We start from the raw sequence: 14,624 nt of genomic DNA, 5'->3' as shown, positions 1-14,624 counted from the left end.
CATGCGCTGCTAGCGCACGTCCTGAGACTCTGGCGTGAACCCCATGCTGCCCGTAATCGCGATGTGATTGACATGCGTAATCACACTTCCATACTTATCAAGAGGTCCGAAACGGATAATACGGTCTGCTGCCATCCTGCATTAACGTCGTACATTCCAGCAGGTATTTATCCCATAGGCTAGGGGTGATGCGGTTCTGTAACATATCTGTGTACCGCAACGTTAGTCACAAAGTTAACTTCGCTTATCGCTAATCCGATACTAAAAAGGTAATGCCGTTCAACGTTAAAACTTTACTTTACTGTAGATCTAGCGCAAGTGACAGTTAATCATTCACTCGTAATAGTAAAATTCATGTTGATGGTTTTAGTGAAACGAGCAAGTGGACTAAAAGTTTTACCGTTGTTCAGGTAAAAATGTTTTGATTTGGGAAGTTCAGGTAGGACATAGAAGATTAATGTAAACATGTTTAACCAATTACTATTATTATCACATAATTATCAATGTTATTTTTATCTAATGCGGTAAATGACAAATTGTTGCAAACAAATGTTTCTTAACATCACTGGGTAAAATGGCCCTTTGTAGAAACTTCCACTGTGATACCAGCACTACATACTAAACATAGCGTTCACATTTCATGTTCGAAGTAATGCCCATTGGCTTGCATACATAGCATCACTCTGCGGATGAAGGATGCCCTACTTCGTGCTACTGTTTCCTCTTTGATGGCTGTACAAGCATCAATAATGCGTTGCTCCCTGTCCTCTGGTGTTGTTGGTTCATGTTGGTAAACAGCATCCTTCACTGCTCCCCAAAGAAAATAATCCGGCGGTGTAAGGTCCGGAGATCGGGCAGGCCACCTAACTGGGCCACCTCGTCCAATCCACCTACCAGGGAACTTACGGTTCAGAAGCTGTCGTGCTCGTAAGGCGTTATGTGCAGGGCATCCATCATGCTGATACCACATGACCATTCTCCGGTTCAGAGGTACGGTGTCCAAGAGAACAGGAAGATTGTGTCGTATAAATCTGGAGTATTGTCTGCCATTTTGGATGCCATTTATAAAGAAAGGTCCGATAATGGTATCTCCAACAATCCCACACCAAACATTAACTTTCCACGGACGTTGATGCTCTACCTGACGGAGCCATTTTGGATTGTCTGCGGACCAATAATGCATATTCCTCATATCGACAATTCCTTTGTTGGAGAATAATGCCTCGTCGGTAAAGAGAACATCTGCAAAAAAATTTGGATTACTCAGAAGTTTTTGCTGAGCCCACCGACAAAACGTTACCCTATTGCGTAAGTCATTTCCATGAAGATCCTGGTGTAAATGAACATGGTAAGGATGAAATTTATGACGTTTAAGAATACGCTGTGCACTTGATTTCGACACACCAACTTCACGTTCAATTTGACGTGTGCTGATTTGAGGATTCACAGCTATGGTAGCGAGCACAGCAACTTCAGCACGTTCATCTGTGCGTGTTCTAGGACGATGTCGAGGTCTTGGATTTAAGCTTCCCGTTTCACGTAGCCGAGATGTGAGACTACCAAACATCCGGCGCGAAGGCGATGGCTTGTCAGGGAATCGTCTTCTGTATAGTCGTTCTGCCTGAACAGCATTTCGTCCACCTACAGCGGGGTACAGTACAGGTATGTAGAGTAGGGTAGAAAACAGACATATTAACTTAATAATCATAATGTTCGCTAACAGTACAATCAACAAACAAGCAATCTCATAACGTATTTCCCGTCAACGTACATTCTCCATAGATCAGCAGCATTTCTACCATATCTTCATGTGTGTACATTATACTGTACAGTATAATTTCCACAACACAACGTTTATTCACAATGTGTACTACCTCCGTGCCGTCACTAGATTACTCTGATGCACGACTACACTGGCAAGCAGTGTACTGCACGCCAAAGCAACAACAAATGGAACGCTCGGAGGGTGGTGGAGTACAGGAGTTTGCATGGGTCGCAAATCATAAACAGGGCGAAGTGGTAACTGTGGCAGTAGTGGGAACTACGTTGGACACTTGAGTAGGTAGAGCCAGGCCCTTCGCGACAGGCACAATGGGTCATATAACGCATTAGATAAACCTTATTTTGGGTGCACAGGATAAATAAGACAACCTGACGGGTGTACACCGATCGGTACTGGTTCATATTGTGTACGTAGGTACGTAAAACGTGCAAGAGGGAAATCATTATGTGCTTATGAGAGTTGATGGCAGCAGACCGTATTATTCGTTTCGGACCTCTTGATAAGTATGGAGGTGTGATTACACATGTCAATCACATCGCGATTACGGGCAGCATGGGGTTCACGCCTGAGCCTCAGGACGTGCGCTAGCAGCGCATGTCGGGTGTTTCAAGTGTCAACGTCGCGTCTCAATATCTGGGGATGTACTGGGAATATTGCGATGCAATCAACGCCATTGTTTATGTGCTTTGTCATGCTATGGATTGCTGAAGAAAAAAATATAGGAGGTCCATTTAAAAAAACATAAGTTTGTGTTAAAAACACATATGCTTTCGTTTTAGAATGCTTCCAAATATGTACATTCATGGGCCCCAGCCCTACATTGATACCGGTGAAAGTTGTTTTCCAATAGCTGTTATTGTTCCACAGATATTTTGGGTGGACAAGATAGCTGGAACACCCTATATATATATATATATATATATATATATATATATATATATATATAACTGATAAATACAATCTTTTAAGCGAATCACAGTTTGGTTTCTGAAGTGGCAAAAATATGGAGTCAGCAAGAGTAGAATTCACAAAAGTTGTACTTGATGCTCTTCAAAAAGATGAGTGTGTCACAGGCATATTTTTGGATTTTTCTAAGGCCTTTGATACAGTCGACCACAAGATTCTATTACATAAATTAGAAGCATTAGGAATAAGAGTGGTAACTAATAAATGGTTTCGATCATACCTAAACAATAGGGTACAAAGAGTAGAGATAATTCAAATAGATCTAAACATTTAGTAAAACACTTATCCGAACCAAAATATATTAATTTAGAAGTTCCGCAAAGTAGCATAGGAGGACCAATACTGTTCCTGATATACATCAATGAATTTCCCAGTAGTGTTACTCATTGTGAAAAAATTCTCTTCGCTGATGACAGCAAAATTTTAGTCACTGAGAAAACAAGAGCACTCCTTGCCGAGAAAGCAAATGAAACTCTCAAGGAAGTTTATGCAACGAATTTCAGTTTGAAGAGGAAAAATGACGATGTTAAATTAACTGCAGATGGCACCTCTATAGACTGTGTAGAAAATGCAAAATTTCTAGGAATGAATATTGATTCTCAGCTGAACTGTTGTGAACACACAAAGATACTTGCAAACAGAATGCCATCAGCAAGTTATGCCCTTAGAATCTTATCATCAATGTGTAACATGCAGTATCTTTTAGTTACATATTATTGATATGTACACTATATGCTTAGCTGTGACATTCTTTTTTGGGGAACAAATGCACAAAATATGAACACAATTTTCAAATTCCAGAAAAGATCCATAAGAACAATAACGAAAAACACTAGTCGAGCTCATTGTAAAGATCTGTTCAAAACACTGGGGATTTTAACTGCTCCAAGTGAATACATTTACCATTCGGTTGTACACATAAAAATTACATTGGTAATTACTGCACAATCAGCTCTGTCGATGATCATGCAACAAGAGATAGACTCAACTTACATTTACCAAGAAAAAATAAACATAAAACTCAAAATAGCATTTTCTACCAAGGAATAAAACTGTACAATAAATTACCAAAAGAGATTAAAGAAATTGTAAAAATACACTTCTTTAAAAAGGCAGCTAAAAATAGCTGCTATGAAATACATTTTATATATTGAAGGATTACTTAGCTAACGCCGCATAGGGGTTTGATAAAAAAATGTTATACTAATAAATAATAATAATGGTCATAAAAATCCAACATTCCACATAACACCTTCACTTTATGTTATTCCTTCTTTTTTCCTTTCTAGAAATACTTACTCCCAAGCTATCCATAGCACAATACTAACATCTCTTCCTCTTTCTGAACTCACCATCTCATTCATTATGGAGGGATGCTGACTCAGTTTTTCAGGATTGCAAATAGGAAGTTGCAGTACAGAAAATGGCTGAGAGATCACCAGTGTGTGTGTGTGTGTGTGTGTGTGTGTGTGTGTGTGTGTGTGTGTGTGTGTCTAGTGAGTGAAGTGTTATGAAACAATGTGTGTATAGTGTGTGCAGTGACTGATAGTGAGATATGAGTGAACAGTGTGGCATTACATTATTTAATAAGTTACTCGTAAAAATTATTGTATACAAAGAGTAAATCTAATGATTGTCTCTAACTAGAAGTCTGTAAATATGTGTATATACGAATTAGCTTATTTTAAATTGATCTAAATTTGTAAATACTTTGATATGTACTATACCCTTGTAAAAAGAGATATACGGATGAGTAAAGCTGCTACTACTACTACTACTACTACTACTAACACTCGCTTCTAGCACGCTTGGGTCCAGTGAAGACAATCATCTTCAACGCAACTGCCACTAGCGCTCCTTACGGTGCGATTCGGCACTAGCGAACAAGACTTGTATTTCCCTACAAATTGACACTACAATCACCTCTGTAGGTACTATGAATTAATTTATATGAATTTTCAAAACTGTAAAGTCCTTTTCGAGACACCCTTTCGGACAACATTCTGTAATTGTGAGTTACTATTCGACATTTTTCCAACACGCGACCGTAAAACTGAGTCTACTGTTTGACTTTCTTTGGAATACTTCCTTAGCCCGTGTGTTCGCGATAGACCACATCTAAAAGCTCCACATGAACTACTGTTTTGCTGGTGTTCGCTCAGTGGCAGGCAATGGTAAAACTCATTGTTGAGACCAAAGTTGCTTAACCTCGCATTGTTGCGCCTCACAGATGCATTTGTTTTTCTGTCCTTCGAAATGCAGCAGTGGTGACCCCACATGGTGTTGAAATACCACGAAGTTTCGACGACGGTCAAACCCATCACCTTCTGACCAGGAGGCGGCTGCTCAGACAATGGACAATGAGACAAATAATACCAGAGCAACACAAAATTTAATAAAGAAAGAAGTGGATTCGAACTTCGGCCCTCTCAAAAGGACTGAACTTCGCACTTGTCCCAAGAACTTTATCGAAGTGGGACACTGTTAGTGATGTGGGACAAACAGTTGAACTACAAGATGTAGAAAGGACATATCTAACAAGTCAGAATTTCCAGTTACACAAAAACCACCACAAGAAGGTCACTCGCGCATGTCCAAGCAGCCTGCCAGAGACTAATGCAGTCCAACAGGTGCAGAATATGGACAGAGAGTAAATCGAGAAAAGACAAAAATTACGAGAAATAGTAGAGATGATAACAGCGAGAAACTTGAAATCAGGATTGATAGTCACGAAGTAGACAAAGTTAATGAATTCTCCTATCTATCCAGCAAAATAACCCGTGAGGAAGGAAGAAAGGACATCAAAAGCAGGCTTCCACTGGCAGAAAAGGCATTCCTGACCGAGAGAAGTCTACCAGTATCAAACATACGCCTTAATTTGAGGAAGAAATTTCTGGCAATGTACGTTTGGAGCACAGTATTGCATGGTAGTGAAAGATGGACTGTGGGAGAATTGGAACAGAAGATAATCGCATTTGAGATATGGTGCTACAGAAGAATGTTGAAAGTTAGGTTGACTGATAAGGTAAGGAACGAAGAGGTTCTGCGCAGACTCGGAGAGGAGAGGAATATATGGAAAACACTGGCAAGAAGAATGGACAGGATGGTATATGGCGACAATTACTGAGCTATATGAAATAAAATATTCATACAGGGTGTTTCAAAAATGTCCGGTATATTTGAAACGTCAATAAAAACTAAACGAGCAGCGATAGAAATACACCGTTTGTTGCAATATGCTTGGGACAACAGTACATTTTCAGGCGGACAATCTTTCGAAATGACAGTAGTTACAATTTTCAACAACAGATGGCGCAGCAAGTGATGTGAAAGATATAGAAGACAACGTAGTCTGTGGGTGCGCCATTCTGTACGTCGTCTTTCTGCTGTAAGCGTGTGCTGTTCACAACGTGCAAGTGTGCTGTAGACAACATGGTTTATTCCTTAGAACAGAGGATTTTTCTGGTGTTGGAATTCCACCGCCTAGAACACAGTGTTGCTGCAACAAGACGAAGTTTTCAACGGAGGTTTAATGTAACCAAAGGACCGAAAAGCGATACAATAAAGGATCTGTTTGAAAAATTTCAACGGACTGGGAACGTGACGGATGAACGTGCCGGAAAGGTAGGGCGACCGTGTACGGCAACCACAGAGGGCAACGCACAGCTAGTGCAGCAGGTGATCCGACAGTGGCCTCGGGTTTCCGTTCGCCGTGTTGCAGCTGCGGTCCAAATGACGCCAACGTCCACGTATCGTCTCGTGTGCCAGAGTTTACACCTCTATCCATACAAAATTCAAATGCGGCAACCCCTCAGCGCCGCTACCATTGCTGCACGAGAGACATTCGCTAACGATATAGTGCACAGGATTGATGACGGCGATATGCATGTGGGCAGCATTTGGTTTACTGACGAAGCTTATTTTTACCTGGATGGCTTCGTCAATAAACAGAACTGGCGCATATGGGGAACCGAAAAGCCCCATGTTGCAGTCCCATCGTCCCTGCATCCTCAAAAAGTACTGGTCTGGCCCGCCATTTCTTCCAAAGGAATCATTGGCCCATTTTTCAGATCCGAAACGGTTACTGCATCACGCTATCTGGACATTCTTCGTGAATTTGTGGCGGTACAAACTGCCTTAGACGACACTGCGAACACCTCGTGGTTTATGCAAGATGGTGCCCGGCCACATCGCACGGCCGACGTCTTTAATTTCCTGAATGAATATTTCGATGATCGTGTGATTGCTTTGGGCTATCCGAAACATACAGGAGGCGGCGTGGATTGGCCTCCCTATTCGCCAGACATGAACCCCTGTGACTTCTTTCTGTGGGGACACTTGAAAGACCAGGTGTACCGCCAGAATCCAGAAACAATTGAACAGCTGAAGCAGTACATCTCATCTGCATGTGAAGCCATTCCGCCAGACACGTTGTCAACGGTTTCGGGTAATTTCATTCAGAGACTACGCCATATTATTGCTACGCATGGTGGATATGTGGAAAATATCGTACTATAGAGTTTCCCAGACCGCAGCGCCATCTGTTGTTGACAATTGTAACTACTGTAATTTCGAAAGTTTGTCTGCCTGAAAATGTACTGTTGTCCCAGCATATTGCAACAAACGGTGTATTTCTATCGCTGCTCGTTTAGGTTTTACTGCCGTTTCATATATACCGGTCATTTTTGAAACACCCTGTAGCTTCTGAACGGTTTGCTTTAGGACGTTCAAACTGTACGATAGGCCGCGGGGCATGATGGGAATTAGTATGCGCATGTGCACGCGCCTTGTTGTCGGTCACTTGCTGGTCAAAATGCCACGGTACAGCATGCATGTCTGAGCGTATAGCGGCTTGCGAAATCCTACTATGCGAGCAATAACAGCCAAACTGCAGCTCAAAGGGAGTTTGCGAACGAGTTCTAGCCGAAGACAACCGGTCCAAGTGTGCTAATAATCAAGAATTTGATTCGTAATTTTGAGAGAACGGGTAGTGTTCGTGACGACAGTGTTGGCAATATCGGTCGTCCTAAAAGGTGTAAACACCTCAAAATATCGAGAAGATACGCGCTGTGCTTCACACCAGCCCCAGGAAACCCATCAGACGAGCTGCACAACAGGTGGGAATCAGATGCTGAGACAGAGTGTTGTTGAAGACCCGCATCTCTTCCCATACAAAAATTAAACCCATCAGCCATTAAGGGGCTCCGGAAAGGCTCAAAATCATGAATAGTTCAATTTTTACTTTTTTGCGTTTTCTGAATCTGCAGACTAATACCTTTTAATAGATATATAATTTATTCAATTCCGAAGACTACAACTATTTTTAAATTTTTTTTGAAATGTGTTCTACATGGGCGTGACCCACTGTGGCGCTGTTAAACTGCTGTCAAATGGTGTTATTATTAACGTCCGTGTTCATCAGGTACATTTTAGTGATGTGAGATAAAGTATGTGTTGTGGCTAACCTGTGATGGTTCAATATATATCGCTGTTGAAAAAGCGTATTCACGGAAAAACTCAATACCCCAATGAAAGTGTAAGTAGTGTTATATGGTCGAGAATCCCCAAGACTGTATTTGTTAGAATAGAAACACTTCACTTTGGTGTGTACGATGCTGTTGCGACTTTCAATGATGGCAACATTGTAAGGTGCAAGGTATTTAGAAATATGGGAATGAGGATAGGTTCTAACATGGTACGAGCGATGCTTGCTTTAGACAAGGAACGCCTTCGGGCTGCAGACAGGGCTGTAAAGAGTCTAGAAATACAAGCAGGAGTAAACAGGAGGAGGAACAAGAGGAAGCTGGAGGAGGAGTTTGCAGAGGATGAAGATAATCCATCCTATGGATCTGGAATGCACAAAAAGTTAATCCAATCTTTGTCGCTCGATTCCCAAAACTTTTATTTTCTCATACTAATTACATGTTTTCTAAGGATCTTCCAAACATATTTGTTTCAAACTTTCAGTAAATGTTACACAGTACCTTCTGCATAATTTAACACAGCCTTTTTCCAAAAAACTGTATATTTTTGAATATATAAATAAAAAATTGCAAAAAAATGTTGTGAATTTTCATTACAATTGAAAAAAAAATCATCTTTAATAACTGAACTAAAATTTTGTAAAATCCCTGTGTTAAGTTGTAGCCCATATTCCAATAAATAATCTGTAAAAAGTTCAACTTCCTACCTCAAATACTTCGTGAGGAAAGATGTAATTTATAAGCGTTATTTTAACATTGCAAGTATAGGGCGTTCCGGAGCCCCTTAAGCCGCAGGGCAATGGAACAGCGGTTGTGTTTCACCAAAACTGTTGTCCACAGAATTGAGAACAGGACTGTGACGTGAATATGGTATGGCTTAGCGACGAAGCCCACTTTCATTTCAATGGGTTCGTCAGTAAGCAAAATTAGCGCATTTGGGGACTGAGAACCCACATTTCGCGATCGAGAAGTCTCTTCACCCTCAATGGGCGACTGTATGATGGACAATGTCCAGTCACGCAATAATCTGGTCGATATTCCTTGATAGCATAGTAACTACTGTAAGACGCGTATATTTCTATTGCCTATTGTCAAACCACAATTTATGAAAGATGTTTATACTTTATTAATAGGATTAAGTAGGAATAATTAATATTTGTCATTTTGGAAATAATTGTAGTAGCAAGGAGTGTCTGCACCAAAGTATTGTTAGCGGGAGAGAACGCCCATTGATATAATTTTAAAAAGGGCGGGAGAGACCGCGTATGGATACATTTTAAGAAAAGAGCGGGAAAGACCGCGCATTGATACGTTTTGTAATGGTAGCAGGGATTGTCTGCACCAGAAAACATTGTTGGCGGGAGAGATCGCACTTTAGCGTTCGTAGGAAGTCAGCAGCAAGCGAGATGTGAAGCGAGTCGGTAGCAGGTCTGAAACTGGAGGTTGAGAGGAGCGGTGTGCCTGCCAGCCACCAGCTATGATTTACAAGAGATTGTAAACGGATGTACAGAGACATCAGCTAACTATTATCATAAGAGGAACTAATATTATTGAATTATTATTATTTTTTTTTTTGAGAAACTCAGGACTAGTGAAGGTATATTTGCTCAATGCTAGTTGTAAAATTAGTGTAAAAGGTAAGTCCCATTTGAACGTTTGTAAAATCATTTCATTACCAACAGTAAATATTCGAAGAATCGTTTTCAGAATATAATTAATTTTTGCCAGAAATATTGCGTTACTGATTATAATCCATCCCAAAAACCATCAACGTAAAACATTGCAAAATTTTATTGTTGTCAAGAAAAAGTTTAACTATGAATTACGTAACTTCAGTCAAATTAATTAAAGAATAACGTCAGCTTTGGTATTAAAGAATAACGTCAGCTTTGGTAATAAATACAGCCACTTATTACGGCAGCCCAGTAGCAGCTGATACAGTATAGTAAAACAGAGTAAGTGTATTTATGTCGCAGTTCGATATAGCAGTCAGATGGCAATCCAGTAGCAGTAAAAAAGGTAAGGGACAGTTTTGGGTTATTGCAAGTGACGACTGAGGGCCACGACGACGACACATTCTGTGTTTCGTCGAAATAATCAGCAAATCACTTTTAATAAGCAGCATTTAAATATGCATGTGAAGATTGCACTTATTATTATTGAGAAAAAGAATTAATTTCAAAGGGAAGATTTCATTTGTTATTATTAAGCAAGAGATAGAAATCCTAAGGGAAGGTTTCATTGGTTATTGTAGAAGGGAAGGTTGCGTAACAAAAGAGATATGGAGGAGACGGGAATGTTTCACTACCGATCGGTACGTGAAGGTTTTGGAAAACGATTTCATCTCCATTATCCAAAGTGACGCTGATTTGGACAAGAAGTGCGGGCGCTGAAAACCGCGCGCTTGATCGCCCCACAAACCAAACATCATCATGATGGTCGACAAGAAGTGGCACATGGAAGACGGAGCTTGACCCCATCGAAGCAGGAGACTGTTCGATGTCTTGGAGGAGCACTCTGGGGACCGCATTCTGGCTCTGGGTACCCACAGGCCACTGACATGGGCCTCGATTGGTCACCATATTCTCCGGATCTGAACACATGCGACTCCGTTTCGTGGGGCTATACAGGGTGTTACAAAAAGGTACGGCCAAACTTCCAGGAAACGTTCCTCACACACAAATAAAGAAAAGATGTTACGTGGACATGTGTCCGGAAACGCTTAATTTCCAAGTTAGAGCTCATTTTAGTTTCGTCAGTGTGTTCTTCCACCTACGCTCAATGGAGCACGTTATCATGATTTCATAGGGGATACTCTACCTGTGCTGCTAGAACATGTGCCTTTACAAGTACAACACAACATGTGGTTCATGCACGATGGAGCTCCTGCACATTTCAGTCGAAGTGTTCGTACGCTTCTCAACAACAGATTCGGTGACCGATGGATTGGCAGAGGAGGACCAATTCCATGGCCTCCACGCTCTCCTGACGTCAACCCTCTTGACTTTCATTTATGGGGGCATTTGAAAGCTCTTGTCTACACAACTCCGGTACCAAATGTAGAGACTCTTCGTGCTCGTATTGTGGACGGCTGTGATACAATACGCCATTCTCCAGGGCTGCATCAGCGCATCAGGGATTCCATGCGACGGAGGGTGGATGCATGTATCCTCGCTAACGGAGGACATTTTGAACATTTCCTGTAACAAAGTGTTTGGAGTCACGCTGGTACGTTCTGTTGCTGTGTGTTTCCATTCCATGATTAATGTGATTTGAAGAGAAGTAATAAAATGAGCGCTAACTTGGAAAGCAAGCGTTTTTGGACACATGTCCACATAACATATTTTCTTTCTTTGTGTGTGAGGAATGTTCCCTGAAGGTTTGGCCGTACCTTTTTGTAACACCCTGTATAAAAGAGAAGGTGTACAGCAATAACCCCAAAACCATTGTTGAGCTGAAAACAGCCGTTCAGGAGTTCAGACAGCATCGACGTTCTGGCACTTCATCGGGTCATGCAGAACTTCGCTATTCGTCTGCCCCACATCATCTCCAACGACGGCAGGCATATCGAACATGCCGTAACCTAAATCCGAATATCTGTAGTGACGTTTACATGTTGAAAAAAGTGTGTGCACGCCATAGTTTGTAAGTAATTTACGTTTTTTCAGTAATTGTCACCCTGTAGGACTTGTGTTGAAACATCAGAGCATAACATCCATGTTACTGGAGGGCGCTGTAGAGCGTAAAAATTGTAGAGGAAGACAGGGATTGGAGTAAATCCAGCAAATAATTGTGAGCGTAGGTTGTTAGTGCGACTGTGAGATGAAGAGGTTGGTACAGGAGAGGAATTTGTGGCGGGCGGCATCACACCAGTCAGAAGACTGATGCCTCAAAGAAGAATTTCCGGTTTTACCGACTGTGGTATGGAACCGTAAAAACAGAGGGTGGTGGATGTGACAACCGCCGAAATATCGAAATATCTACATCTACATCTACATTTATACTCCACAAGCCACCCAACGGTGTCTGGCGGAGGGAAATTTACGTGTCACTGTCATTACCTCCCTTTCCTGTTCCAGTCGCGTAAGGTTCGCGGGAAGGACGACTGCCGGAAAGCCTCCGTGCGCGCTCGAATCTCTCTAATTTTACGTTCGTGACCTCCTCGGGAGGTATAAGCAGGGGGAAGCAATATGTTCGATACCTCATCCAGAAACGCACCCTCTCGAAACCTGGACAGTGAGGTACACCGCGATGCAGAGCGCCTCTCTTGCAGAGTCTGCCGCTTGGGTTTGCTAAACGTCTCCGTAACGCTATCACGCTTACCAAATAACCCTGTGACGAAACGCGCCGCTCTTCTTTGGATCTTCTCTATCTCCTCTGTCAACCCGACCTGGTATGGATCCCACACTGATGAGCAATACTCAGGTATAGGTCGAACGAGTGTTTTGTAAGCCACCTCCTTTGTTGATGGACTACATTTTCTAAGGAATCTTCCAATGAATCTCAACCTGGCATCCGCCTTACCAAAAATTAATTTTATATGATCATTGCACTTCAAATCGTTCCGTACGCATACTCCCATATATTTTACAGAAGTTCAAATGGTTCTAATGGCTCTGAGCACTATGCGACTTAACTTCTGAGGTCATTAGTCGCCTAGAACTTAGAACTAATTAAACCTAACTAACCTAAGGACTGGATCGGCTGGTAGGACATGTCCTGAGGCATCAAGGGATCACAAATTTAGCATTGGAGGGCAGCGTGGAGGGTAAAAATCGTAGAGGGAGACCAAGAGATGAATACACTAAGCAGATTCAGAGGGATGTAGGTTGCAGTAGGTACTGGGAGATGAAGGAGCTTGCACAGGATAGATTAGCATGGAGAGCTGCATCAAACCAGTCTCAGGACTGAAGACCTCAACAACAACAACAACCTAAGGACATCACACACATCCATGCCCGAGGCAGGATTCGAAACTGCGACCGTAGCGGTCGCTCGGCTCTAGACAGTAGCGCCTAGAACCGCACGGCCACTCCGGCCGGCTTTTACAGAAGTAACTGGTACCAGTGTTTGTTCCGCTATCATGTAATCATACAATAAAGGATCCTTCTTTCTGTATTCGCAACACATTACATTTGTCTATGTTAAGGGGCAGTTGCGACTCCCTGCACCAAGTGACTATCCGCTGCATATCTTCCTGCATTTCGCTGCAATTTTCTAATACTGCAACTTCTCTGTATACTACAGCATCATCCGCGAAAAGCCGCATGGAACTTCCGACACTATCTACTAGGTCATTTGTATATATTGTGAAAAGCAATGGTCCCATAACACTCCCCTGTGGCACGCCAGAGGTTCCTTTAACGTCTGTAGACGTCTCTCCATTGAGAACAACATGCTGTGTTCTGTTTGCTAAAAACTCTTCAATCCAGCCACACAGCTGGTCTGATATTCCGTCGGCTCTTATTTTGTTTATTAGGCGACAGTGCGGAACTGTATCGAACGCCTTCCGGAAGTCAAGGAAAATGGCATCTACCTGGGAGCCTGTATCTAATATTTTCTGGGTCTCATGAACAAATATAGCGAGTTCGGTCTCACACGATCGCTGTTTCCGGATACCATGTTGATTCCTACAGAGTAGATTCTGGGATTCCAGAAATGACATGATACGCGAGCAAAAAACATGTTCTAAAATTCTACAACAGATCGATGTCAGAGATATAGGCCTATTGTTTTGCGCATCTGCTCGACGACCCTTCTTGAACACTGGGACTACCTGTGCTCTTTTCCAATCATATGGAACCTTCCGTTCCTCTAGAGACTTGCTGTACACGGCTGTTAGAAGGGTTCTCTGTGTAGAATCGAATTGGTATCCCGTCAGGTCCAGTGGACGTTCCTCTGTCGAGTGATTTCAGTTGCTTTTCTATTCCTTGGACACTTATTTCGATGTCAGCCATTTTTTCTGAACAATGCGACTCGTCTGTTGTTGTGGTCTTCAGTCCTGAGACTGGTTTGATGCAGCTCTCCATGCTACTCTATCCTGTACAAGCTTCTTCATATCCCAGTACTTACTGCAACCTACATCCTTCTGAATCTGCTTAGAGTATTCATCTCTTGGTCTCTCTCTACGATTTTTACCCTCCACGCTGCCCTCCAATGCTAAATTTGTGATCCCTTGATGCCTCAGAACATGTCCTACCAACCGGTCACTTCTTCTTGTCAAGTTGTGCCACAAACTCGTCTTCTCCCTAATTCTATTCACTACCTCCTCATTAGTTACGTGATCTACCCATCTAATCTTCAGCATTCTTCTGTAGTACCACATTTCGAAAGCTTCTATTCTCTTCTTGTCCAAACTATTTATCGTCCATGTTTCACTTCCATACATGGCT

Source organism: Schistocerca cancellata, chromosome 1, assembly GCF_023864275.1.
Source record: "Schistocerca cancellata isolate TAMUIC-IGC-003103 chromosome 1, iqSchCanc2.1, whole genome shotgun sequence".
Taxonomy (NCBI): domain Eukaryota; kingdom Metazoa; phylum Arthropoda; class Insecta; order Orthoptera; family Acrididae; genus Schistocerca; species Schistocerca cancellata.
This window is presented reverse-complemented; position numbering follows the sequence as displayed.